The sequence below is a fragment of the Lepisosteus platostomus genome, chromosome 5, assembly GCF_059453375.1.
Source record: "Lepisosteus platostomus isolate fLepPlt1 chromosome 5, fLepPlt1.hap1, whole genome shotgun sequence".
Classification (NCBI taxonomy): domain Eukaryota; kingdom Metazoa; phylum Chordata; class Actinopteri; order Semionotiformes; family Lepisosteidae; genus Lepisosteus; species Lepisosteus platostomus.
In genome coordinates, this window is record NC_142615.1 from 58,887,504 (window position 1) to 58,914,025 (window position 26,522).

Genomic DNA, 26,522 nt, shown 5'->3' on the forward strand with positions numbered 1-26,522 from the left:
ACCCGGAAGTCCTCTGACCACGTTTCGCTTTCTCTGTTCAAACCCACGTGTTTACAGCCACTGCAGCTGCAGGAATTGTTTGTGTTTTTCAGATCGACTCTGAAAAAAATGGAGAATCTGTTGCTTAATCTGGAAACTGAGGCGCACTCTTTCGTGGAGATTGTGCTTAAATCGATCGTGCACGAAGTTTCGGAAGTTTTCCGAAACCGGACAGATGATTCCGAAGTCGATTGAAGAAAAACTCCACCGGATCTCCCAGGTTCTAGCGAGACGGGTCTTGATTAAAATCATGTCTGTCGACAATGTTTTCGGGGCCGAAATCGCGCAAATGAAGCAGGAAAACGAGCTTCACTGTTTCATGGGGGTTTTGCTCAAATCGTTCGTCTATGAAGTTTCAGAAGTTTTCCGAAACACGATGTCTGACTCCCACGACTCGTTTCGAGACAAACTCCACAGCGTCTCCCAGATCAGGGAGGGACAGATCATGTTGGACTCATGCCTCCCTGTGAAGTCATTTCAGAAACAAATGAAGAAACGGAGCCGTCGGGTAAGTGCAGTGACTTTTAATTAGTAACGTTTGTGTTTAAAAACGGTGTTTTTAACTTCCTCACTGTTGGAGAGATGCAGAGCGAAGTAGGAAAGGTTTGTGATGTTGCCGAGGGATTCTTTTCTGCGAACTAAACTAGTTGTGGTCTGGTTATATTCTCTTTAATGTTATTGCTGTTCTTTAAATGTGGACAGAAATATGTCGTCAATTGATACACTTTCTCCATGTGAAAGCCAATTTAGTAGACTTTGGAGTCTTGGAAATATGTTTGTGGGCAGATTATTGATCGACGTGGCGGTAACTATATCTTCTGTGCCGTGTTAATGTACTGCATTGTACAGCAGTGTCCAGTCAGCCAGTGTGTCTGTATGAACCCCTCTGTCTCTCAGTGCAGTGTTATTGACTGGAGTGTCCAGTCAGTGTGTCTGTATTAACCCCCCTCCAGTGCAGTGTTAAATACTGGCAATTTAGACAGAACAAAAGTTTTCGCGAAATTACATCCCCGATTGTCCTCTGCTGCCATTTTCAATCTTCTGGAGAGCACAAAAGAGTCTTACGAAAATTATTACAACTTTGTTCGGTCAGCTTCTCCTCCTAGACCCTGTTAATTGCTACGATATGTACAGTGGTGTGAAAAAGTGATTTCTTATTTTTTTGCATGTTTGTCACACTGAAACGTTTCAGATCATCAAACAAATTGAAATATTAGACAAAGATAGCACAAGTAAACACAAAATGCAGTTTTTAAATGAAGGTTTTTATTATTAAGGGGAAAAAAATCCAAACCTACATGGCCCTGTGTGAAAAAGTGATTGCATTATACATTTATATAAATAATTTCAGATTAAAACAAAGATTTTGCATATTCTTTGTTGTATGTATATATATAGTTCAGCCACAGAACCAGGAGAATATGTCTCCTTCTTATAATAATTATTGTGGTTTTGTTTTTGTTACTGAGAGATCTTGCTACATGGTGTATATATATAAAACCATTTTCTGTTGCAATTCAAGGTTCTGGATCGTACAAAAAATACTTTTCCTTGCTGAAAGTCTAACACACAAGAGAGAATGGTGATATACATAGAAAAATAGGTACCAGATGATAATTTGTAGCGGCTTCTTGAATATTTATCTCGCAAGAGACACTTTTTTGTGGAAAATATCTGGTTTTGATTTACTATCATGTGAACTCTTGCTCTTAAGATGGTAAGAGATTGCATCTGGTACTGCATGTAATTAAATGGTAATTCTTTTATTTCCTCTGTTTCTTATATTGGGAAAATAAAGTATTTGCTCAGTAGAGGGGCAGAGTTTTGAGTAGTGTCGTGGGAATTTTCTCTAAACACTTAAACAAACAAGCAGATAGAAATTCTTCATTTGAATAGTAAGCTCTGTGAATTTGCCCCCCCTACAGACAGCACAATGAAACTCACCTCATTCGTTAGTACTGGGATTGTGAAATCCGCCATTGAAAATAGCGTTTTTGCTGCTTTCGTTCCCGAGATACAGCACCTTGTTTTTCCGGTGATCACGTGACCATGCACAGTGACTTTGATCTCCAGTAACCCTGTCTGCCAAGTTCAAGCGCTCTGTTACCGGCACGAGAGTAACAGTTCTGCAACTCTGTTCCTCTGTTTGCCCAGGTAGGGGGCGGCGGTGGATTTTGCATTTAATATCATTATCTTCTATGTGTTTGTGTGAATAGGAAAATTACATTCGTCTCCAATATCATACCCGTATCAGAAGAGTTTCAGGTGTAGCCTTAAAAAGCGACATTAGCAAACAATTGTATGTTCTTACAAAGAGGCTTTAACGAACAAGTCTTAATACCTCATAGCATTGTCCTTTTTTAAAAATCTGAAGAAGTATTCAGTTTTGTATTGTCTCCTTCTTAAATAAACATAGGCATCAAGGGATGTGTGAAGATTTTTTTCTGTGTTTCTGGTCAGACCTTGGTATAGAATACAGCGTGAGGGCACACCTTGACCACTGAAGACACAGATTTGATTGTCTTTGTTAGATCATCAAATTTATCCCAGATGAAGTCGTGTCTTTTGCAGTATGCAATGTAATGACCTAGGACATGTTTGCTGGCAGGTGGGCAGACCGCAGTGACACCTCTTAATTTGAAGGTCTTAATTCCAGGTTATGTGGAAAATCTGAAAGTTGACTCTCAAAGATATTTTGAGACTGCACAGTGTTTTCTTCATGACTCAGCCAATCTCCCATGTCACCAATTTGAGAGAGACATTTGGATTGGCTTAATTTAATTTGTTTCTGTACAGCCTCCTATAGCCCTGTTACTCCTCTTGCTCTCAGCGTATTCAAATCTACAGAAACAAATGGGATATTGCGTGACTCCACAATGGAGGGGGCAACTTGGCGATGAGCGCCGACTCAGTGCTACCACACTAGGCACTGTTAAGAACACTTTTGCTATGATTTCTGGAATGTTACATTCAGCCCTCACTTGTTGTAGCCCTGACTATTTTCGTTGCACCAAAAATGTCCTTCAAAATTTTAGCTCTTAGAACATAAACATCATTGTGCACACCTTTCTGTGCCAAATGTTTCACCAGTTGTAGATGCTATCTACAGCCTGATTAACATAGCTGCTATAAGACCTCCTATCGCAATAGGCACTGCATAGGCACTGACATCAAAGGCACTAGTGTTCAGTACACTCACAGTGTCTCCACTCACCTTTACTGGGGGCAGGTCTCTGCTGCTTCAGTTCCTCATCAGAGCCACTACATCTTTTTTCACAGGAACAGAATAATCTATGTGTAACCACTCAGAATGAGGCACAAGATAAAAAGATGGTTTCTGTTTTTTAGGTGGTGCAGCAAGCCCTCTCCAATTTTCCAAACAACTCAGATTTTATGGATGCACCAGTTCTTTGTCCTTTTTGAGCTCTGTTTGTTTTTCAGAACTCATAACAAGTGTTCCGCTCTGCTGTTCTAGAGAGCTGGATGTGGTAGCACTGATAATGGCCCTCTCACACTGCTGGGAAACACCATGAACACCCATTGATATTCTCATACCTTCTATGGGTGCTAGGTGCTTCATAAGGAACCTGTCAACTCATGCTTCAGCAGTGATCGTTTTAGGATTTTGAAATCCACCTCCACACTGGCTGAGCTTGCAGTGATGTTCACACTTTTGAAAAGTGGAACCATTAAGCCAGTCCAGAGTGGGAGATATCAAGCAAGCCTGGTGAGATGAGGAACAATCTCCGGTAGGAAATGCAGGTTATGTCTATCACCACTGTCCACAGCAAGCAACCTGCATTCTTCACAGATTTCTGTTACCCAGTCTTTCAATGCTGTCGGGCATGCATCAAGGGTACAGCTTGGCTCTTGGTTCCCTGCTTCACCTATTTCTTCTAGAACTTCTTCAGAAGAAAAAGCATTGTATCCTTCTTTTTTTTTTTGGTCTAAGTGTGATGTTTTATGTGTGATTTTATAGTTTGCAGTTACTCTGTTATGCATGTATACATTGATTCTTTGTTACCTTTGCAGCCCTGCAGCACTTGGGTATATTCTTTTGTCAGGTTATGTCTGGCAGCACAGCCTGAATGTTAGTACTGTTAAGTTCCTACCCTCCTAACAGTGCCTATAGGTGATAAATCCTGGTATGAAGGGCAAATATGTAGAAAATACTATGGTGCAACAACATACATTGTTTAAAATACAAAAAAACAAATCCTGTCCTCACAGCGACTTTCTTAACCAAACAATGTGTAAAATGTTTAACAATGTCAGAATAACAATGAACAATACAGAGCTTTAATCCAGTACATTTCCTTGGTCTCTTAAGTGTGGTAACAGTGTAACACACCAGATGATGTTATTTTATACCAACTCTGTACTTCCTTAATATACTTTGTTGTGTGAGGGTATAACTTAATAAAGCTCACACAAAACTCATTTTATCCTGTTCTATGCTCTGTGAAGGCAGACCTTAATCTATTGTCAAATGGTTAACTCTACTACATTTACTACAATAGTGGAATCACCAGTTTCGTGCCTGCTTCTTCTGGGACATGATACAATCAATGTAAACCATGCAAAAATTCCCAAAGATGCTCAGAACTTCAAAGAGGCAGGTACTTCAACGTACATTATAAACCCCTCTCCCTCTCTACAGGTAATGGAACAATAGAAAGGCAACAGCTCCTTAATAAGCTATTGCATGCAGTAGCTCTGATATCTACTTTCATACACAATCACAAATCACAAATATTTAGTGCAGTACGTGGAATAGGACCGCTCAAGGTTTAAAAAAAATCAAGCAATTGATGAGTAGTTTAAATCCCCAGAAAGAGATAAGGATGAATGCAAAACACTGTATATTGCTTAGAACTGAAGTCTCAAACAACAAATCGTGGCGAGCTTTACACTTCTCTTTTGTTAGCTCCGTGATGTCACCCTTTAATCTTAGTGTTCATTTGATGGCCGAATCCCCAGCGAGACCCATGGCCCGGGTTTTATGGGAAATGTTTAATGCAAAGTATAGAGAAGTCTGATTAACACTCAAAAATGTAACAAAAAATGAATTTCACCAAACCTGGCTTCAACTGTTCTTCTTCCAAATTTTCATGTGATTAATAATATCCTTTCAGTTATATAGTGCTTCTCTGGAAACCCCAGTGAAAGTGCCCTACAGGTAATGGGGACTTCCCTCCGCTGTGTAAATGAAAATATAACTAAGTTTTTTACATTGTTATGGATTACAGTGCACATCAAAAAGTTTCTGTAAATGTAAATAGAAATTGATAAATTAATATTTTGTAGACCCACCTTCTCACTTTAACTGTAATACCAAGGCCCATCACCACTTCTTTTGTTTATAATATGTTTTTAAAGCATTACATTCACCACTTAATCATTTTAGCTTTCACATCTGCAATTTGTAACATGTCAGAGATTTTTTGGGGTTCAATTCTCCTTGTAACACGTACAGAAACAAAAGATTATAATTTAAATTCAGAAGTGTGACAAATCCTTTCAAGTTTCACTTGCATGTGTAGAAATATCATGATAACAACAAATAAAGCTTACTAATTTTTGTGGTATTCCCTGCAATATAAAACAAGTTTCTCAAATATCTTTACTTTAAAATAAATTCATGGGAACGTCAACATAGCATCATAATTACAGGATAGCATTTCTAGTTTGTAAAGTAACTTACGATTTGGAAGAAGAGGTCTTCACCAGAGATGCAGGTAATAAATCAAACATCAACTGCAAAGGCTGGGGTCAACTTATCAAGAGATCACAATTGAAAGATCTGGTGGTCTTGAACTTGCAGTTTTTGTATGGTGCCAACGGCACAGAGTGACGTCAAGGCCAGAAAAAGAAGGCACTATATTAAAATGTAAAACATCCACCCCCACCCGACCAGACAGAGTTGGAAAACAAATTGCATTAATTGTTTTCATCACATCCAGTAATTTAAGTACTGAGTGTGTTGGTACCTGTAAACGTCCTTGTTGTCATATTTGTGTATTCAGAGGTCAAGGTGTGCCCTCATGCTGTATTCTACACCAAGGACTGACCAGAAACACAGATAAAAGAACTGTGAGCTAATCGTTTCATGTTTGCGCATAAGACCCCTGTAAATACAAACACGTGGATAATGCCAGTTTTTCAGAGATCCTAGATATATGTTCACTTCTGTTCTGTGAAAATAAAAATATTTTCCAATATTGCCGCGGTGTTCATGTATGAGATGGTAAGACTCTTGTTTCTCGGATGTGTTATGAACAGTGTAAACTTTGTACATAGTGCCCCTTTAAAAAAAAGTCCTGAAGTCCTGGTTCCTTTTCACTTTGGCTTTGCATAAAAAAGAGTAACAATGGTTCAGAAAGTTGCAAATTCAAGTCTTTTTAAATATGTGGCTCGACAGACAGGTTGAATCTTCACACGTCCTTTGATGCCTGTTTATTTAAGAAGGAGACAATGTGAAACCGATTACTTCTTCAGATTTTTAAAAAAGGACAATGCTTTGAGGTATTAAGACGTGTTCGTTAAAGCCTCTTTGTAAGAATATACAATTTTGCTAATGTTCGCTTTTTAAGGCTACACCCGCAACTGCTCTGAATCGGGTATGATATTGGAGACAAATTTAATTTTCCTAATCACATAAACGCATAGAAGATAATGATATTAAATGCAAAATCCACCGCCATACCCTCACCCGGACAAACAGAGGAACAAAGTTGCAGAATTGTTACTCTCGCGCTGGTAACAGAGCGCTTGAACTTGGCAGACGGGGTTACTGGAGGTCCAAGTCACCGTGCATGGTCACGTGATCACCGGAAAAACAAGGCGCTATATCTTGGGAATGAAAGCAGCACAAACACTACTTTCAACAAACCGACACAAACGCAGCACTAATGATTGAGACCGGTCAAGTTCCCCTACGACGTTGTAGGGGGGCTGAGTGACGTCACGAGCCCGAAAAAACAAGGCGCTATATCTCAGAAACGAAAGCAACACAAACGCTACTTTTAACGGCACATACCGACACAAACAGCACTAATGAATGAGGTTTCATCGTTTGTGCTGTTAGTAGGGGGGCAACTTTACGGAGCTTATTAACCCCCCTCTCAGTGCAGTGTTCATGTACTGTAGTGTCCAGTCAGTGTGTCTGTATGAACCCCCCTCTCTCTCACTGCAGTGTTCATGTACTGGAGTGTCCAGTCAGTGTGTCTGTATGAACCCCCCTCTCTCTCAGTGCAGTGTTAATGTACTGGAGTGTCCAGTCAGTGTGTCTGTATTATCCCCTCTTTCTCAGTGCAGTGTTCATGTACTGGAGTGTCCAGTCAGTGTGTCTGTATGAACCCCTCTCTCTCTCACTGCAGTGTTCATGTACTGGAGTGTCCTGTCAGTGTGTCTGTTTGAACCCCTCTCTCTCTCAGTGCAGTGTTAATGTACTGGAGTGTCCATTCAGTGTGTCTGTATGAACCCCTCTCTCTCAGTGCAGTGTTAATATGCTGTAATTTCCAGTTTGTCCTTGTCAGTATAAATCCCTTACTCTCAGTGTAGTGTAAATGTACTGTAGTGTGCAGTCAGTGTGTTTGCATGAACCCCTCTCTTTCTCAATGCAGTGTTAATGTAAATGTCATGTATCATTATTATTTCTGTAGTCTTACTTTTTACATGGTAATTAGGTTTCTGACAAAGCTTGTATATCTAAAATCACATATTATCAGAAACCCACTTAAACTCTATTATTCCTCTATGCTTAAACAACCCAAATTGATTGCGAGAATACTAGACGCGTGTTTGTGTAGCTTGAAGCTTACAGCTTTAGCTTGAAGCTTTTAAGATCACATGGCCTCAGCTATCATTACTATGCTAATATTGCTCATATATACATCCATACCAAACCTTATGCAGATGTGGCTGTCTCTATTCTAATTGCATCTCTGACATAAGAACTTGGATGACTCAAAATGTCCTTCATGTTAACTGTGACAAGACTGAAACCATGCTTATTGGCACCACCCATCAACTTTGTAAAATCAGTGTGAAACCCTATCTGTAGATGGTCTTGTACTTGAGCTTCACTCTAAATTGAAAAACGTGGGGATGATATTTGACGTTCGACCCACATGCATAGAATGTTCTCAAAACATCTTTCGTTCACTTCAGAAATATTCCTCGACTACGCCCTATGTTATCACTAACTGTGGCTGAAAAGTGTTGTCTAATCTTGAATCGACTACTGTAACATTCTACTCTCTGGGGATTCTAAATCCCCATTGAACAAACTCCAGTATGTCCACAATTCGGCAGCCAGAATCCTGACCAGGTCTAGTGCAAGTGTTCACATTACTCCTGTCCTGGAGTCCTTGCACTGGCTTCCTGTCAAGTTTCCTGTCGACTTAACAATCCTCCTGCTCACCTATAAGGCTCTCCATGGCTCGGTACCTGTCTGAGTTATCACCCTACTCCCCACCTCACAACCTTCGCTCTTCTAACTCTGCTCTCCTTACTGTCCCCCAAGCCCGTCTACATTGTATGGGTGACATGGCCTTCACCTGTTATCCCCCCAAGCTCTGGAACTCTCTCCCTAAGGATATCGGAGAGTCACCTTCTCTAAACTCCTTCAAATCCAGACTCATAACCTTCTTCAGAAGAGCCTTTATTTAACTGTTCTTTACCCCTCTGCTCCTACTGTACTTAGTACCACCATCTACTGTCTCCTCTAACTGTGAATTCTCATCGTGCTTATATTGTGTATTTTTTGTTGTTGTCATTCTATAAAACGCTTTGAGAAGCCTCCTTTAAAGGTGCTATATAAAATAGTTTTTTTATTATTATTATAGAGGTCTTGTTTTCTTGTCCTGTGTTTACAGGCTCAGAGGCCAGTGCTCTCTCCGATGCTGGGGAAAGGGCTCTTCTTGAACAGCAGCACAGTGAGGAGGAGTGGGGCTCCAGTCTGATGCAGGAGACAGAGCTCACTGCCGCAGAAGGGAAAGAGACACACAGAGAGCAGACAGAGTGTGGAGAATCTGAACCCTGTGGCCATGATAAAGACAGAACCTGAGAGTGTGACAACTGGGCTCTTAGTATGTGATGATTTTATAGAGAAGATTAATAATCTGGACACAAACAATATTACACAGGGTTTTAATGAACTGGGCTGTGTCTCTGTACAAGAGCACAGTGAAGAACTGGATATTTTAAATCTTACAGAGCAGGACATGGAGCCCAAGTTGATTGACCCTGCAGAACAGCAGGCTGATGTACTTGGTGAAGAGAACAGTATTGAGTCACAGCACACAGAGAAGAGTCAGGACAGGGAGGAGCAACAGCAGCTCCTACAGGGCTTGATAATAATTAGGCCTTGTTCTGTTCAAGTAGAGAGACTGTCACTGCAGAGTCTAAAACAATCATATGATCCCTTAGTATCTGATGACTTAACACACAGGTTTAATAATCTGGTTACTGAGAAAATCGTTGAAAGTTTTAATGAACTGGAGACTATGTCTGTTCTTGGGCAAAGAGAGGAACAACTGAATGAACTGGACGGTTTCAGTTTCAGAGAGCTCGAGAAGGAGCCCCAGATGATTCACACTGCTGAGCAGCACACTGAAGGTCTCGGTGGAGAAAACAAATCTCAGTTTCAGCACACAGAGCAAGACCATTCCATGGAGCATTTGCAGAATAAGAGACCCCAGCACGATCAGAGGATGAGGAAGAATCACTCAAGGCCTTGCTCAGATGGAGTGGACAAACTGCCATTATGGCACAGGGAGGAGCAGCGTTTCTGTCAGTCTAGCATTTCAAAACCCTACCAGCACCTTCACACAGGAGAGAGACCGTTCAGCTGCGGTCAGTGTGGGAAGAGTTTTAGTAAGTCAAGTCACTTAAAAACCCACCAGCGCATTCACATAGGAGAGAGACCTTTCAGCTGCAGTCAGTGTGGGAAGAGTTTTAGTCGGTCAAGTCACTTAATAACCCACCAGCGCATTCACACAGGAGAGAGACCTTTCAGCTGCAGTCAGTGTGGGAATAGTTTTAGTCAGTCAAGTTACTTAAAAACCCACCAGCGCATTCACACAGAAGAGAGACTGTTCAGCTGCAGTCAGTGTGGGAAGAGTTTTAGTCAGTCAAGTACCTTAATAGACCACCAGCGCATTCACACAGGAGAGAGACCATTCAGCTGCAGCCAGTGTGGGAAGAGTTTTAGCCGGTCAAGTCACTTAAAAACCCACCAGCGCATTCACACAGGAGAGAGACTGTTCAGCTGCAGTCAGTGTGGGAAGAGTTTTAGTGTGAAAAGCCACTTACAATCACACCAGCGCATTCACACAGGAGAGAGACCATTCAGCTGCAGTCAGTGTGGGAAGAGTTTTAGTCAGTCAAGTAACTTAAAAACCCACCAGCGCATTCACACAGGAGAGAGACTGTTCAGCTGCAGTCAGTGTGGGAAGAGTTTTAGTGTGAAAAGCCACTTACAATCACACCAGCACATTCACACAGGAGAGAGACCATTCTGTGTGAGGGAACCTATAGGTAGAATTGGAGGATCCATAAGTGTCACGACTTACCAGAGAAACGGGGGGATTTATTAAAATGAGACTGTATTAAATTCGAGTGACCCAGTGGGCAAAAGATGTATAATATACATCTATTAAACGCATACCTTAGACGTATAAATGTGGTCCGCATTTAGTCTAGAATTAAATATACATCTATCGTTATACGTCAATTATACATCTGATTAGATGTTCATTATACATAAATGGTTGGAGTTCTAGTATACGGATAAATTTAGAGGACTATTATACATATATGGTTGGAGTTCCGGATAACTTTAGAAGACTATTATACATATATGGTTAGAAGACTATTATACGTATATGGTTAGAGGTCTATTATACGGATAACTTTAGAGGACTATTATACGTATATGGTTAGAGGTTTATTATACATCAAAGATAGGTTTTATAGGTGTAGAAACTAGTAAACCAAGCCAATGATTTGGTTTAGAAATTTATTCTGAAAATACACATTCACATCTGAAAAATACGTATTTCAAATTATACATTGTATACAGTCAATCAACAATCAACATATAAGCAATAATCATAAAACAAACACAACTAGTCTTAAACTTCAGCTACAAATTCTGGCAACATCAATATACAGTATAGGAATGACAAACACAAACTAATTACATTAACACACTATCTAACTCAAAACCACATTTTGATTCAAATATAAATTTTAAAATGTACAACTTCTATATTTCCAAGAAAAAAAAATTACAATGGAAGTTACGACAATTTTTGTCCACCATTTGCAAACCCTGTCTAATTGTCCTAACAGGACCAGAAACCTATTATTTTCAGTGTCCAGATCTCCTGGCCACCTGCCTTGCATATGCATTCTTCAAGTAACGCATTGCGTGCTCCTTTATTTATTTTTCTGTTGATGTAGGGTGGGACTTCAGCACCGCAGCTAGGAGAAAATTATATAATAATACTACTCAAATAAATGATGATTAATATCTTCTTGAGTATAATCTCAAAACGGTTTCCAGCGACGGTTTACAGAAAGCTCTCTCGTTGTGTGTCTGTTTTAATGTTTATTTATACGTTAATACTCTTGTTTTGTGTTGGACGCTCAATGTCTGTCATTACTTATGATAGACAAACGCTTTTAAACCTAAGGACAGAGTCCTTAATGTCATCAAACAACTTTTTTCACGTACCGGACCCCACCTGCTGAATCGGACAAAGATGCGGCGAACAACAACAACAGGTGGGCAGCAGACGCCGGGGAAGACGAGGCGGCGTACTAGCGCGACTACGAAGGCGTCCGCACAGACCACCGCTGCCGTCTATTTTGTTAGCTAATGTTCAGTCACTGGACAATAAGATAGATGAGCTACATTGTCGGATCAACGCGGAAAGGGACCTGAGGGATTGCTGTGTTTATGCCTTCACTGAAACCTGGCTGAATGCATGCGTCCCGGACACCGCCATCCAGCCAAAGGGGTTCACCGTTTACCGCATGGACAGAAACCACCAAGCAACCGGCAAACACAAAGGCGGAGGCGTTTGCTTCCTGGTCAACAGCAAGTGGTGCACCGACGTGAAGGTAATCTCTAAATCCTGCTCGCCGAATCTAGAACACCTGACCATAAAATGTCGACCCTTTTATTTGCCGAGGGAGTTTTCCGCCACTATTATCACAACCGTTTACATTCAACCTCAAGCCTGCGTGGAAGCAGCACATAGCGAACTCCACGACATTATCAACAAGCACGAAAACTCCCACCCAGAAGCCGTCTCAATTGTAGTAGGGGACTTCAACCACTGCAATCTGAGGAAAGTTCTGCAAAAATACATTCAGCATGTCACTGTACCGACAAGAGGAGGCAATAGTTTAGACCACTGCTACACAACAATAAAAGGAGGATACAAAGCGCTTCCCAAACCGAGTTTCGGTAAGTCGGACCACATCGCTCTCCTGTTGCTTCCCGAGTACAAACAGAAGCTGAAGACCTCCCCTATTGCGAACAGGTCAGTGCGTTGTTGGTCTGAGGAGGCGGAAAGCAGGTTAATAGACTGCTTTGATAGTACAGACTGGGACACATTCAGAGCTCCCGACACAGATTTAAATGAGTATACCGACGCGGTCACCAGCTATATTAAATACTGCACCGACGTTTGTGTACCAGAAATGAAAATTAGGTCATTTCCCAATCAGAAACCGTGGTTCAACCACGACATACGCAATAAAATAAAAGTTAGATCCACCGCGTTCAAATCGGGGGACGAAGAGCTGTACAAGAAATCACGGTATGCATTAGAAGAAGCCATAAAACGCGCCAAACGGAGCTACAGAGTGCGGCTTGAAATGCAGTGCGCTGACACCCGGAGGCTGTGGCAGGGATTACAGTCAATCACAGGCTACAAGGGCTGCAGGCAGGAGATTGACACGAACAACGCATCCCTGCCTGACGAGCTGAACCACTTCTATGCCCGCTTTGATGCTCTGAACACGGGCACTGCTGAGAAGACCCCAAGTGTGCAGGGCGAGTTTGTTCTGAAACTCTCAGAGCAGGACGTGCAGAAGACTCTGAGCAGGGTGAAAATCCGTAAGGCTACAGGGCCTGATGGGATACCACCTCGCGTCCTGAGGACATGTGCAGCCCAGCTGACCACAGTGTTTACAGACATCTTTAACTCCTCCCTGTCACAGTCCATGGTCCCCACCTGCTTTAAAAAAACCACTATTGTTCCAACCCCCAAAAAGACAAAAGTGACATGCCTGAATGATTACCGCCCAGTAGCATTAACATCTGTGGTGATGAAATGCCTGGAGAAGCTGGTGTTGTCACATATCAACTCCTCAACATATCACATATGGACCCCCTGCAGTTCGTCTACCAGAGCAACAGATCAGTGGATGATGCTGTCTCCCTGGCTCTGCATACAGCCTTGTAACACCTGGACACTAAAAACTCGTATGTGAGAATGCTGTTTGTGGACTACAGTTCAGCATTCAATTCCATCATACCCAGTCAACTGGTGACAAAGCTCAGGGGATTAGGTCTGTGCAACTCTGTCTGCAACTGGCTGCTGGACTTTCTTATCGAGAGACCACCGGTGGTGCGGATAGGCAATAAAACATCAACACCACTCACCCTGAGCACTGGAACCCCACAAGGCTGCTGTCTGAGTCCAAGGTTGTACTCCCTATTTACTCACGACTGCACAGCAAGACACAGCAACAACCGCATCATTAAGTTTGCCGATGACACCACTATAATAGGACTGATCAGTGATGATGACGAGTCCACTTACAGGGATGAAGTTGTACAGCTGCTTAGGTGGTGTCATAGCAGTAACCTGGACTTGAACATAAAGAAAACGAAAGAGCTAATAGTGGACTTTCGGAGACACAGGCCACACACTCACAGCCCACTCAGTATTGATGGAACGGAAGTGGAAACAGTCACCAGCTTTAGGTTTTTGGGAATTCACATCTCTAAAGATCTAACCTGGACTGTGAACACTGACTCTATCATGAAGAAGGCTCAGCAGCGCCTTTATTTCTTGAGGTGCCTCAAGCGATGGGGGATGCCAATACATGTGTTGGTGAACTTCTACCGCTGCACTATCGAGAGCGTCCTCACCAACGGGATCACCGTGTGGTATGGCAACACCTCTTCGCGAGAAAGAAAGGCACTGCAGAGAATGGTCAATATGGCCCAGAAGATCATCGGCTGCGGTCTCACCGAGATTAAACAGCTCTATGAGGACCGCTGCCGTGGTAGAATTCTGGCCATCACAGAGGACAGTCACCACCCCGGGCATGAGCTCTTCACCCCACTGCCCTCAGGCAAGAGATATAAGAGCATACGGACACTTACCACTAGATTCTTCAATAGCTTCTATCCACAAGCAGTGAGACTGGCGAACACATTTAGCCATCCTCCTCGGACCACACCTACACCATCACCATCTACCTCATTGTAATTTATTTATTGTACGTCTCCAGTCATTGTTTACACGTCTGTATTGTTTACATTCAAACTGTCTGCATGTTTACTTGCACATTGTCTATTGTTTGTTTGTACATTGTCTTGATGCACTGTTTGCACTTTGTTTTGTTTTTTTTTTTTACACTTGTTTTACAATTGAGAGACTTTCTGTAAGTAAGAATTCCATTGTACCAGCACCGGTTACATATGGCAATAAAGTTCAAAGTTCAAGTTCAAGTTCAAAAATGAACCATTAAGGTTTACTAAGCTCAAAGCTGAAATAAACGGATACAATTTGGCTTGCATCATAGCAGTTGAGCAATAAAGTCTGTCCTAATTAAAGAGTACCCAAAGTTTGAAAGTACAACATAGAATAGGAGTACCTTTAATTACTGTATGAAGAGTTGTATCTCCCAGGCCCCTCTTTTGTTGTTTATCTTTTCGGCTTGTGCCAACGAAGTTCAATTCTGTCATCAGTTCATTTGTCATAAGTCTGAAAACCAAATTGGAGTTTAGACATTTTTTCAAGTAAGTTTCCACTCAGCATTTATTTACTCACATATTTAGGATCAAATTTAATACTGTAATCCTTATATTTTAAAAGACAATTTTGCAGTTTTACACCTTGCACATTCAGTGGTTAACACATAGGTATCTATAAGCTCAATTCTGTGGATATGTTAACTTGATCAAAGTAAAAATATAATGTAAAAACATGTTAAAAATCAACAAGCAATACCTTGACAAGACTGTGAACACACTTTCTCTGACATCACTGCCGCCTACTCTCCGAAGTTGGTTTATCTGGAAATAATATTTTATTAGAAATAATGTTAGAAGCTACTAGATCTTCATTAATTAACTAATGAGACATACCCATTTACACATTCAATGGAACAAACACATTTTCACATATTAACTGCACTTTTCTTTCAGTATTTTCTCAGTTTATAAATACAAAGTGACCATTTTTCAAAGTAAAAAAAAATGTAGTAACTTTTTAGAACATTAAAAACACTTTATTTTGCCATTAAAGGATAAGCAAGATTATACATTATAAACTAAAAATATGAACGTATGCCAGAGATGGATCATTAATCAGATGTAGGCTATAAAATTATGACCGATCTGAAACCTAGAACATTAGTAGTGAATATTTTCTACACCACAATGAGAATATAATATCATACCAGCAGGTTTTGATTGTCCATGCTGTCAAGTGCTTGCTCGTATACACAGAACTCTTCCATTGTGGTCAGCCTCCTGATGTGGAATTGGGAGTCTACCGGTTCTGTGGACCTACCCAAACGCCTCAATTCATCCCTCATCTCTATCAGGAGGCCCAATACCCACTTTTGAAACTCCTGAAATTATTAACAATTTATATCAGCATTTAAAAGGAATTAGGTTAGGATTTTCTTACACTATTGTCACATTACCATAACTGTAGTGTTGCTAATGTGCTACATGCAATTTATAATCTTAAAAAGTAAAAATTCCCACATCTGTAGTTCATTTTAACTGTACTTCCTTCTGAAGGAGGAAAATCTCTCTCTCTTCTCTTCTGGTCTGGATGTGGTCTTCTGCCTGGGAGACTCTGAAAAGAATTCAGTTATGGAAAACATTTACTTTATCACACAACTTAATATTTCAATTTAGTCATTTAGTCTGTCATTGAACTAGGATTCTATAAACAATGTCAATTAAACTCCATTGGTGTATTAAAAACATAGCTTCAATTTTGAATATGTTTGTGTCGTTTGTAGCATTGTGGTAAAAGACAACTTATTTTTATATTGTATACGAGCCTACACATAATTAAAATACATTCTGTGTAAAACTATAATATGGGTAGTTTTATTTATTACTTTATACAATTAAAAAGACATACTTTTTGACAGTCTTCCAGGATCATTTCTGCCATCTGGCCAATCCTGGTTTGATACTAGAAATTTAAAAGTTAACAATAATCTCATACTTAACAAATCATTTGCAGAGGGATCATAAACTATTCTTAAATTTAATAATTTAATTAATATGATACAAGTAATGTACTAAGTACTTCGGTTGAAGACTTTGGTCTTATAACTTGCTTAGGGCTTCAAACTTTGCGTGGTGAGGTCCCAGTTTGGACTACCTGGGCTGTTAATATAATATTGCAGATTAATTTAATATTTAAGTATGGATGTAAAATGTTCACCAATCCAATAATCTTTGAATATAATTTGCTTATGGAAGACAGTTCTCCAGACTTTGGAAATTACAGTGACATAACCTCAGACGTAATAAAAAAAAAATGAACTTGTGAGTTTCATCTCAATTTCATAGAGTAATTAGATGTAGGCAAAAAACGTAGTAAAAACTTCAGGAATGTTGAAGCCAGAACTCGGCACCATTTTTTTCCTTGGTTCTCACCTTTGATGGTTGGGCTTCAATAACATAAAAAATGGTCTTAACTTGTCTTTAAATATGATTGATGATGGTTATCTTTAAGGACATCTTAGGACATTAAGAAAACATTTTAACTTTGATTGCAATAACCTACCTTTAAGCGTACTTGAACAGCTGAGTGAGCTCTGGGAGACACTCTTCCTAGGAGAGAACCTCAGTTTTGGGGGTGGAACTGGCAGCTTCGGTGGCTTCTTCTTTTCTAAACAGAAAAAATATGGCAGTAAAATATTTCATATCAAATTAAATTATTTAATCAACTTGATCTGTTACTTTTTACAATACATTTATTTTCTTTATTTTGGGAACTTTGAAGGCAGAGAAATGGACTTGGAGTAGCAGCATCAGAATCAAAGTCTGTAATATAATAGAAAATTATTATATTTCAATATAATACTGAAAATTAGTTTAAAATAGAATAAGCTAACCAAAATTCTTAACAATTTCCATGATCAACAAATCTGATAAGATTTTTAACATTTTCATACAGAACACCTTTCAAAATGACTTGAAAAGGGTTGTAAAAAAATCAATAACAAGGTACAAGCTAAATGTATCAGTTGATATTAATAACTGGTTAAAAATATAGCTATTGAGACTGTTACTTTTACATACTGTAGCGGCGAGGCTTATTAATAAGAAAGAATTAAGTGTTCTGAGCCTTCCCAAATGAGGCCCCATCTCTCTGTTCATCTCTGTGGTGCAGGCTGATTTAAGGCTTCCTTTAATAAGGTTTCCTAGGACAGCTCCCAAAGGGGGATGCACTTAGCTAAGCCTGGCTATCATGATCAATGGTCATCCATTGGCACCTATCTGTCTAGGGAGTGCCAGATGGACATCTGGACTGCATTCCTAAGTGTCAGGAGTAAGTGACTCATATCTCACCTTGATCAACCAATCAGGGACTGGTAGGGCCGAGTAACCCACGTGGGACTCTGATGCCCATGGAACTTTCAGCCAATCAACGAGCTGAAGTTCCTCCAGGTAAAAACAGGCAACACAGAGAGCCTGAGAGATTCAGTAAGATTCAGAGGGAATTCTGAGACTTTTCTAAAGGGAATTCAAAGGAGAATTCCAGGGCAGGACGGCCCAGGAGCAGAAGGCTCCCAAGGGCAGGACATTCTCGCAGCGCGCCTCCTGACCAACCTGAGACTCAGCCCGGACAACCACGGAACGGCCAGTGTGTCCGAGTGCCAGAACTTTCCTTTGTTCTAAGAGTCAAGAGCGGAGGTTGCCAGAGAGTAACCAGAGGATCCACCCGAGGTTAGCACCAGCAGCAGGCCTCGTGAACAGGTCAGAACTGTGGACAGCTGAATCACTATTCAGAACTAGCTCTTCATCAGGAATGAACCGGTCCTCTTCCTGACTTGCTGGGACCCACAGTCATCTTTTCTCCTGTGCACAAACTTTGCTAGTTAAAGCCAACACTAACTAGCCGGTCAGTGAACATCAGCAGCGCACCGTAGCAAGCCGCACAGCACCTAGCCAGAGAGTGCGGATTGGACAACAACAGCCTGCAACTGTTTCTTTGTGCCCGCAGGAGATCTGAATCCCCAGAGATTGGATGAGTATTTAACTTCAATGCATTACAGCTCGAGAATTCAATTGTTATCCCAACCAGTTGATATCAATTTAATTCCTAAGAGTTACGTACTTGTTTTGAGTATCTAATGTAGAAGTTGTAACCAAGTTCAATTACGAAACGGTCTTAATGAATGATATACTGAACGTATGTCCTCTTGATATATGTAACTCTTTGTAACTGACTGAATATATACCTTTTGTATTCTGATAACCCTCTCGATAAGATCTGTTAGGTTTACATGCATATTCTATGTATTAATAAATGTATCCTCGTGTATTAGTACCTGTGTGTGCGCGTTGTTTGAGTTATGTCGCATGGTTGGATTCTAAAGCCATCAAAAGAATCAATTTTGTGATTTACTGCTACAATTAATAATTGTCCCAGTAAATGCCCAAACCCTACATAACTGGTGCCTATAGCCACTACATTTATTTTGCCGTCCCTGGGCCGGCTATGGCAACGTTACAATACCATCAACATAATTGGAGAACACCCGCTTCTTTCTTTTGTGTTTTGGATTGGGTGTCTCATCCTCATCTTAGCATCCGTAACAGAGGTGGTTAAATCAAAGTGATCACACTCTGATTTCTTGTCTACAAATAATTAAATTTACATTACATATGATCAAATATGAAAAAGGTATTTTTGCACTAATACATGTACATAGACAGTTACTGTAAATATTCAATCGGAATTTATAATAACAGGAATTTGCTCTTATTTTCAAAGAAAGCTATACCTGATGTATGTTTAACTTTAATGAGCTTGAAGGTAACCCAAGTATCTTTATTAGGGTTGGCCTTCTCTTTGTATAGTTTTGTGGCCTGCTTTGGATCATTCGGTCACCACACAAACTCTCTTCGGGCATCCACCCAGTTTGAGGGCAGGACTCCCTCAATCTCCCCCTCTTGCTCTATCCAAACAGCGCATGTCCACATCGCCTGAAACAGACATGCACATTTTAATTTTGAGTCTTAATTCAGATTGTGGTGCTAATTACTACACTTGTGTTCGCTTATAAAGATTATACTCAATAAAAACACATAATTCAATAATAAACATTCTGCTTTATGTATACATTTGTAGTTAGATGGTATTCACTACATGCAATTCCTCACAAACTTTAAAATTTAAACTTAACCATGAGAAAAGAGCAGACAGCAGCATCCTGTGTGAATCAAAGTTGCAACTTCCTCATGGAACAGGATTATGTTCTATGCCATTATGAAGACGGAAAAGGACATACCCAGCACCATATGGGAGACACACTACTTTTCTGTGCAACTCTTTTACAGAGAGGAATTTCTCCCTTGCATGCATCTCCAGACTATTAACATATACAATATTATGCAGTTTTTACTCACATGGTTCAGTGAAGAAGTTACATGTCTGAGTCTGTCATACAACATCACATAGAAGACTTCTGTCTGCTCTTTTTTCCTTCACAAATGCAAAGTCCTCATTATCCAACAGGAAACAACAGTCTTTTTGTCTTGACGAAATATACATCTGTGAACCAGATGCTTCACAGTTGCTCTGAACTCTTTCCTTCTCCTTCATTCTCTTTACTACTTGAGCTATAGGGTTACTGTATGACTGTTCCGCACTAGTTTCTTCAAGGACTGTAAAACGTTTTCAAATGGGAATGCAGATACATCATTTAAGGAACAATTAAATTGTACCACATCCTGATGTAGATGTCTCAAACTGTGCACATTGTATACAACAAATGTTGGTCCATACAAATGCTGTGCATTGTCAACAAAGGTATCAAGCAGTTTCGGGGCATAGTTGAGATTGGCATTTCTCTTTCTTTCATCCGAGTCCAACATAATGGAAAGAGCAACTGTTAGCATCAGAAAATGGGTGTATAGTTCCTTTGATACAACATTACGAAGCACAATGGGGCCTGTATACAAAAGGAACTGGCGGAACTCTGTAGCCTTCCATCTGTCAAGCTCTGAGAGGGATCTTGGCTGCCTAGCAAATTCCCCAGGCATCTTTCCGCTAAGAATTTCCAAATTATCAGAAATTTCTTTCCACTGCCTGCCAGACAGTGGACATTTAGCTGGTCCTTGCTTTAAGAAAATAAGAATTATTTTGCCAACACCAACACAAGCTAGATGCATGTAGTCAAGGTTGAATTGGCTTATCCACCCAATTCCAGCAGCAGCTAAGGGAGAAAGTCTTTGTTGGTGAAAGCTGTCATCTTTATCATCACTGCTGGATTCTGCAAGAGCATTTAGCTCTGCACGTCGCTTCCTCCATTGGGATAAATAGTGCTTTGACATAAAGTCTGATTTGGTGTGCCCCCTGCGTGCTGATGTGCACCTACAGATAATTGTAACACATGCAAATAAACAGTAAATAAACAGTGACTGTTGTATGTAAGGTACTGTAAGGACGATGGAATATAAAAGGAAATGGTATCAACTTTTCTTAAGAAAATAAAAATAGAAATATTGTCATTCAGAGAAATCAACATATAATTACATTTTTTTCAGGCAGGTGGCAAGACCCCCTCGCGAAACCCCTGTATGCAAAGCTGTGTAAATAAATTACATACAGTACTGTTGCACGTTTTAGACCGTACCGTACGCTCGGTAATTTCCCGCAATTCCTGTCATCAGTTTTATTTTTGGGATTTTAACAGAGATTTTCTACCGTTTACATTTATATAATCTAATTTGATTAAAAGAACAAAATGACTGCGATAAAAACATATCGGGGGAAATACCTGCGTAGTGAGTAAGAAAGGTCACACTACGCAGGTATTTCCCGTATATCATTGCCTAGTTAAATTTAGAACAATAACTATTTCAGAAATCACACAGAAAGGAGTATAACACCGCGATTATTATTTTTTCCATAAAAAACATATCGTTATTCCTTAAAGTTGTCTTGCTGAGGCAATTCTAATTTCTAAGAATATCCATATATTTTTAGGAGAATCAGAGAAAATTATCATCACATACTTCATAAATCCATGGGGTACTATAACATTAAGGGTTGTTTAGCATTGACGTTGTTAATGGTACATGTTACATACTTATTTTCAATGACCTGTTGAACATGTGCTGTTTTTTCTGATTCTCAAATTAGAGAAACGGAAAAACGATTTTGTGTAATCTTCCCCTTCACACTATTTTTATGTGCCATTTTTTGCTTATTAACATACTATTTTAATCAAAATAATATTAAGTAAGATCTGTATGTATTCAGATAGTATTATTATTATTATTATTTATACTTACTCGTCAAAAGAGGATTGCTGAGATATTCGCAGACTTCTTCTACGATTGAAAAACGTGGCCAAAATGGCGACCAACGAATACTAGCAATGCATTGTGGTATATAACCGGAAAATATGCTGGGTTAGATATTTTCTCAACGTATGCGTTTATTAATGTTGTCGATATTATGGTTGAAATTTAACATTGATAATACATCGCGGCTATGTGCCCCCTGCTATGTGCTGATGTGCAATTTTAACTCATACAGTTAGTAAGGATCGGTCACTGTTATTATATACAGTATAATGACATTATAGAATAGGATGGGGACAGGCCTGGCGTCACGGGGGGAGGGAGGAGTGTCGCCCCTTCAGTTTTGGGCAAAAGGATTTACTTAATTTAACTTGTGCCCTAAAAAAATAGTTGTACTTTGTCAATGGTCAGACAACACTAAATGACACTAACAGTCACTCGGACTGTTTGATGTGCAGGAGGGCTCTCCGTCCAGGAACTGCACATATCAGTGTCGTTATTGAGTGTCAACATTACGATCCTGTTTGCTCAGTTGGACCGAGTAGTTTATCATTATACTTAAAATCGTTATATAACTAGGACTAGTTATAGCAGTCTGTGCTTTCTGTTGGTTTTACAGCATTTTTTTCTAAACGATTCAGAACGTCCATGTAGCTGCAAAAATGAACGCTTATGGTACTTTTCGCTCCAGGCAATACAAACCACGAGAGTGACAAAAAATGTGAAACTGAACTTCAACGCAAATACCAGATTGCTAGTCGTTATCTTCTATCATGAAGCACTAATCAATGGCATAGCTGCGAGATTTCATTTGGGTAGCCGCACCGTACAGCTCCGTTTCAACCGAAATATCACCCCCCCTCAGAATTTCAGACGCCCCCCTACAGATTTTTCCCCGGGCACCGCGCACTGATCGGGGGACGGGGTAATGGAAATGGTATCAACTTTTCTCAAGAAAATAAAAATAGAAACTCTATAGGCACTCAAACATTTTACTGTTTTTTTCAGGCAGGTGCACAGTGTACGAAGTAAATTCTTTTCGTAGTAATTAATTAATTTATTATATTTATTACCATATTTATTATACACGTGTAAATAAAATAATTACTGCGAAAAGAATTTACTTCGTACACTGTGCAGAGTGCCGTATACTCCGAGTTGCGGCACACACGATACATACAGTAAAAAACCTCAGGCACTGTGTTAGATGTATTTTCGACGTTATATATGCGTTTATTCATGTCGTCGCGGCGACATACATATATATATATAGCTGTATTTTCACCTTGAATATACGTATATGCGACGAATCACTGCCCACTGGGCAGTATCTGGCCGAGGGCGAGAAGAGCACGAGGTTCTTCTTTGGCCTGGAGCAGGAGAGGCAGCGCAGCTCTCTGCCCCTGAGGCTGTTAGGAATGAGGTGTTTTATTTTTATAGCGCCTTGTTCTGGTCCGAAGCGGTGGATGAGCAGCAGACCCGGGCTATGCTGGCCGGGGTGAGTACGCCCCTGTCACAGAGCGATCGTGAGCTCTGTGACAGTGCGCTGAGCTTGGAGGAAGTGCTTGAGGCACTTCGGGGCTCGTCTCCTAACAAGAGCCCAGGGTGGGACGGGCTCTCCTCCTAGCTCTACAGACACTTTCAGCAGTCCCAGGGGCCCCTCCTTCTGGAGGTGTTCCAGGAAATTGCCAGGACCGGCGCTCTGACCCCATCTATGAGAAGGGGGGTGATCTCTCGTCTACAAAAAGCAGGGGGATCACTCCCTTTTGAAAAACTTTCGCCCGATCAGCCTGTTGAACTCGGACTATAAGATCCTAACTCGTGTTCTCTCCCTCAGGCTCAGGAAGGTTCTGCCCAGGATCCTGTCGCCTTCGCAGACCTACTGTGTCAAGGGGAGAGACATCGCGGACACGGTGTGCTCCATCAGAGATGTCGTGGACCTTATGCGGGAGCAGCCGAGGGGCGGATACGTCCTGAAACTGGACCAGGAGAAGGCCTTCGACAGGGTGGAGCATTCCTTCCTGTTTGAGGTCTTGAAGAGCTTCGGCTTCAGCGAGGTCTTCATCTCCTGGGTGAGGCTCGTGTACAAGGGGATCGTGAGCTGTGTCAAGGTGAACGGTTCCCTCACGAGCTTCTTTCCAGTGACCAGGTCAGTGCGGCAGGGCTGCCCTCTGTCGGCTCTGCTCTACTCCTTAGTGGCTGAGCCCCTGGGTCTGGCGATCCGCAGTAAGGAGGGGGTGTGCGGCGTCACCTTGCCTGGGGGCACCGCCACCTCGTTAATCTACCAATATGCTGACGACACCACACTGACGTTGGCAGAGGTGGCGGAGATCTTGGCCATTTTGGAGGTGGTGCAGGCCTACTGCGCTGCCTCGGGCGCCAAGGTAAACTTGGAGAAGTCTGATGTCATGCCGGTTCGGAGGGCAGACCTGGTCACTGGTCACCTGGAGGTCCTTGGCGTCTACATTAACACTGATGAGCAGGCCCCTGGGCTTCTCCTGTGGAAGGAGAAGCTCATTAAGATGAGGGCCAGGCTAAATCGGTGGAGACACAGGTCCCTGACCCTAAAGGGAAGGGTCCTGCTCGTTAACACACTGTGCCTGTCCCTCTTGTGGTACCCACTGTCTGTGATGCCTCTTCCTGAATGGGTAGAGAACGAGATTAGGCAACTGGTGGTGGGATTTGTGTGGGAGGGGAAGCCTCCGCGGGTCGCTCATGACACCCTCATTGGGGAATTTTCAAGGGGTGCACCACCAGCATGTTCTACAGGCTGATGGTGGCGAAACGGTTCAGAGCACCGGTCTCAGAGGTGTTCTGGGGTAAGATCTTCCGCCACCTCGAGCCGGCATGGATCTGGGCATGTCTGAGGCTGCCTTTCCTGCCCCAGAGATGCGAGCAGCAGGACTTCTTCACCAAGATTGTGCTGCAGTGCTTCCATGCTGGGGAGGACTCCCTGTGCCCGGTGTGCGGGCAGTGGACGGAGGGGCTGCTGCACCTCTTTGTCAGTTGTGATGGATTGAAGGATTTGAGGGCGTACTTGACGGATCTGCTGGATGGCCTGTTTTGCTCTGTTCGAGGAACTGTTCTTGACGGGGTGTCCTGGAAAGAGCTGTTCCTTTTTGGATACCGCGGGTCTGAGGGGGGGTTAACGCCATTTTAGTGAACCTCCTCCTCAGCCTAGCAAGGGCAGCTGTCTGGGAGAGGAGGAACCTGGTGATGTACAATGGCTTGAAGCTAGATCTTGTCAGGCTGTACATTGCCAGGCTGAAGGACTGCTTCTCTCTCAGCCTGGCCTACTGCAGGGCTGTGAGGCAGATGGCCAAATTTCGCAGGATCTTTTTAAAAAATAACATCTTTGTGGACCTGCAGGAGGAAGGCCTGTATTTCCGGCTCTGAGGGTGGGGGTGCTTAATGTCTCTGGATAGATAGAGAAGTCTTGGAATTGGAAAATATTTTATCTTTGTGGTTCAGTGTTGTTATATGTATTTTGTTTAGTTGTTTTAGTGCCTTAATTTTCTTTTTTCTTCTTCAACCTTGTTTTGTATATAGATATGTTTGATTGTTGTTGTATTTGTCTTTTAATTATATTCTCTGTTTTTAAACCATGTAAATATTTCATTGCTTTTTTGATAAATAAAAAACACACAAAAAAAGAGTTTTTTTATTCTGATCATGAACCTTATATGTTGCCAGTTTTACAAGTCCGCGAAGGATCGAGGAAAGGTTTATCGCCAGCTGAAAAGAGACACAGCGCTTCGGCTATGGAGACTTGTTCGGCTGGCATTCTGGGAGTCGCGTTTTTCAGAATTGTATTGAGATTGTTTTTCACAGAGCTCAGATGTCAAAGCACAGCAGCAGCTCTCCACAGCGATCCTCTATAGCGCCCTTTCTCCCGCAGCTCCGTCCTTATTGGAAGGAAGCAAGAGTGAAAGGCTGAAGTGAAATAGAGCGGGGACGAAGGTAGTGAAGAGAGAGAGAACGTGGGAAGAAGAGAAAAATGCAAGGGAAAAAAAGCAGCATCGTAAAAGAGGTGACGGAGCTGTCCTCTCTATAAGAAGGGTGCCAGTGAGCCGTGCTCTTACCTATGGCCACACCCCCATGAGTACACCTGATCTTATCTGATCTCGGAAGCTAAGCAGGGGTGGGCCTGGTTAGTACTTGGATGGGAGACCGCCTGGGAATAACAGGTGCTGTAAGTCTTTAATTGAAGGAGGCACCCTATCTCCGCTCACTCGCTCATTCTCCTGTTCACACGTCCAGGGCAGCTTTTTGGCTTTTTATTTGTCAGCTTTGGTAAGACACAGGTGCTTGTGTATTAGCATGAGCGTTTTTTATTCTTATCATGAACCTTATATACTGTATCTCTACATCCCATAACCTTTAACGGCAGGTGCCTGGGTGTGGACATGTTGTGATGTAATATTTATTTTAAAAGTAAACATTTTAGTAAAGTTTGTTATATTGTTAAAATCTATAAGCATTATAAATATCAATTTTTGCTTGTGCTTATAAGTTATCGCTGCTAAATGTGTCTTATTCAATTATTTTAGCACTTTTATGACCTATCCACTAAAATATAAAGACCCGCCCTACAATGCTCTTCTCAAAAGATAAAATGAGTTTTACATTTTTTGATTCAATGTAATTTCTTTTCTAGAGA

The 26,522-nt window shown here is 41.3% G+C and overlaps 2 long non-coding RNA genes and 1 pseudogene across 2 annotated transcripts; 2 read left to right on the forward strand and 1 right to left on the reverse strand.

Annotated features, from left to right (window-relative positions):
• Positions 1-255: 255 nt before the first annotated feature.
• On the forward strand, positions 256-9,120 carry LOC148670328 (uncharacterized). The gene is made up of 2 exons (XR_015937084.1): positions 256-547; positions 8,919-9,120. It is a non-coding gene; the product is annotated as an uncharacterized LOC148670328 (long non-coding RNA).
• A 2,291-nt stretch (positions 9,121-11,411) lies between these two features.
• LOC148670329 (uncharacterized) lies at positions 11,412-16,274 on the reverse strand. Its single transcript, XR_015937009.1, has 4 exons — positions 15,754-16,274; positions 15,303-15,367; positions 14,947-15,056; positions 11,412-11,529 (listed from the first exon to the last, which is right to left on the reverse strand). It is a non-coding gene; the product is annotated as an uncharacterized LOC148670329 (long non-coding RNA).
• Positions 16,275-25,942: 9,668 nt separating this feature from the next.
• Positions 25,943-26,061, forward strand: LOC148670330 (5S ribosomal RNA; annotated as a pseudogene).
• Positions 26,062-26,522: the final 461 nt, after the last annotated feature.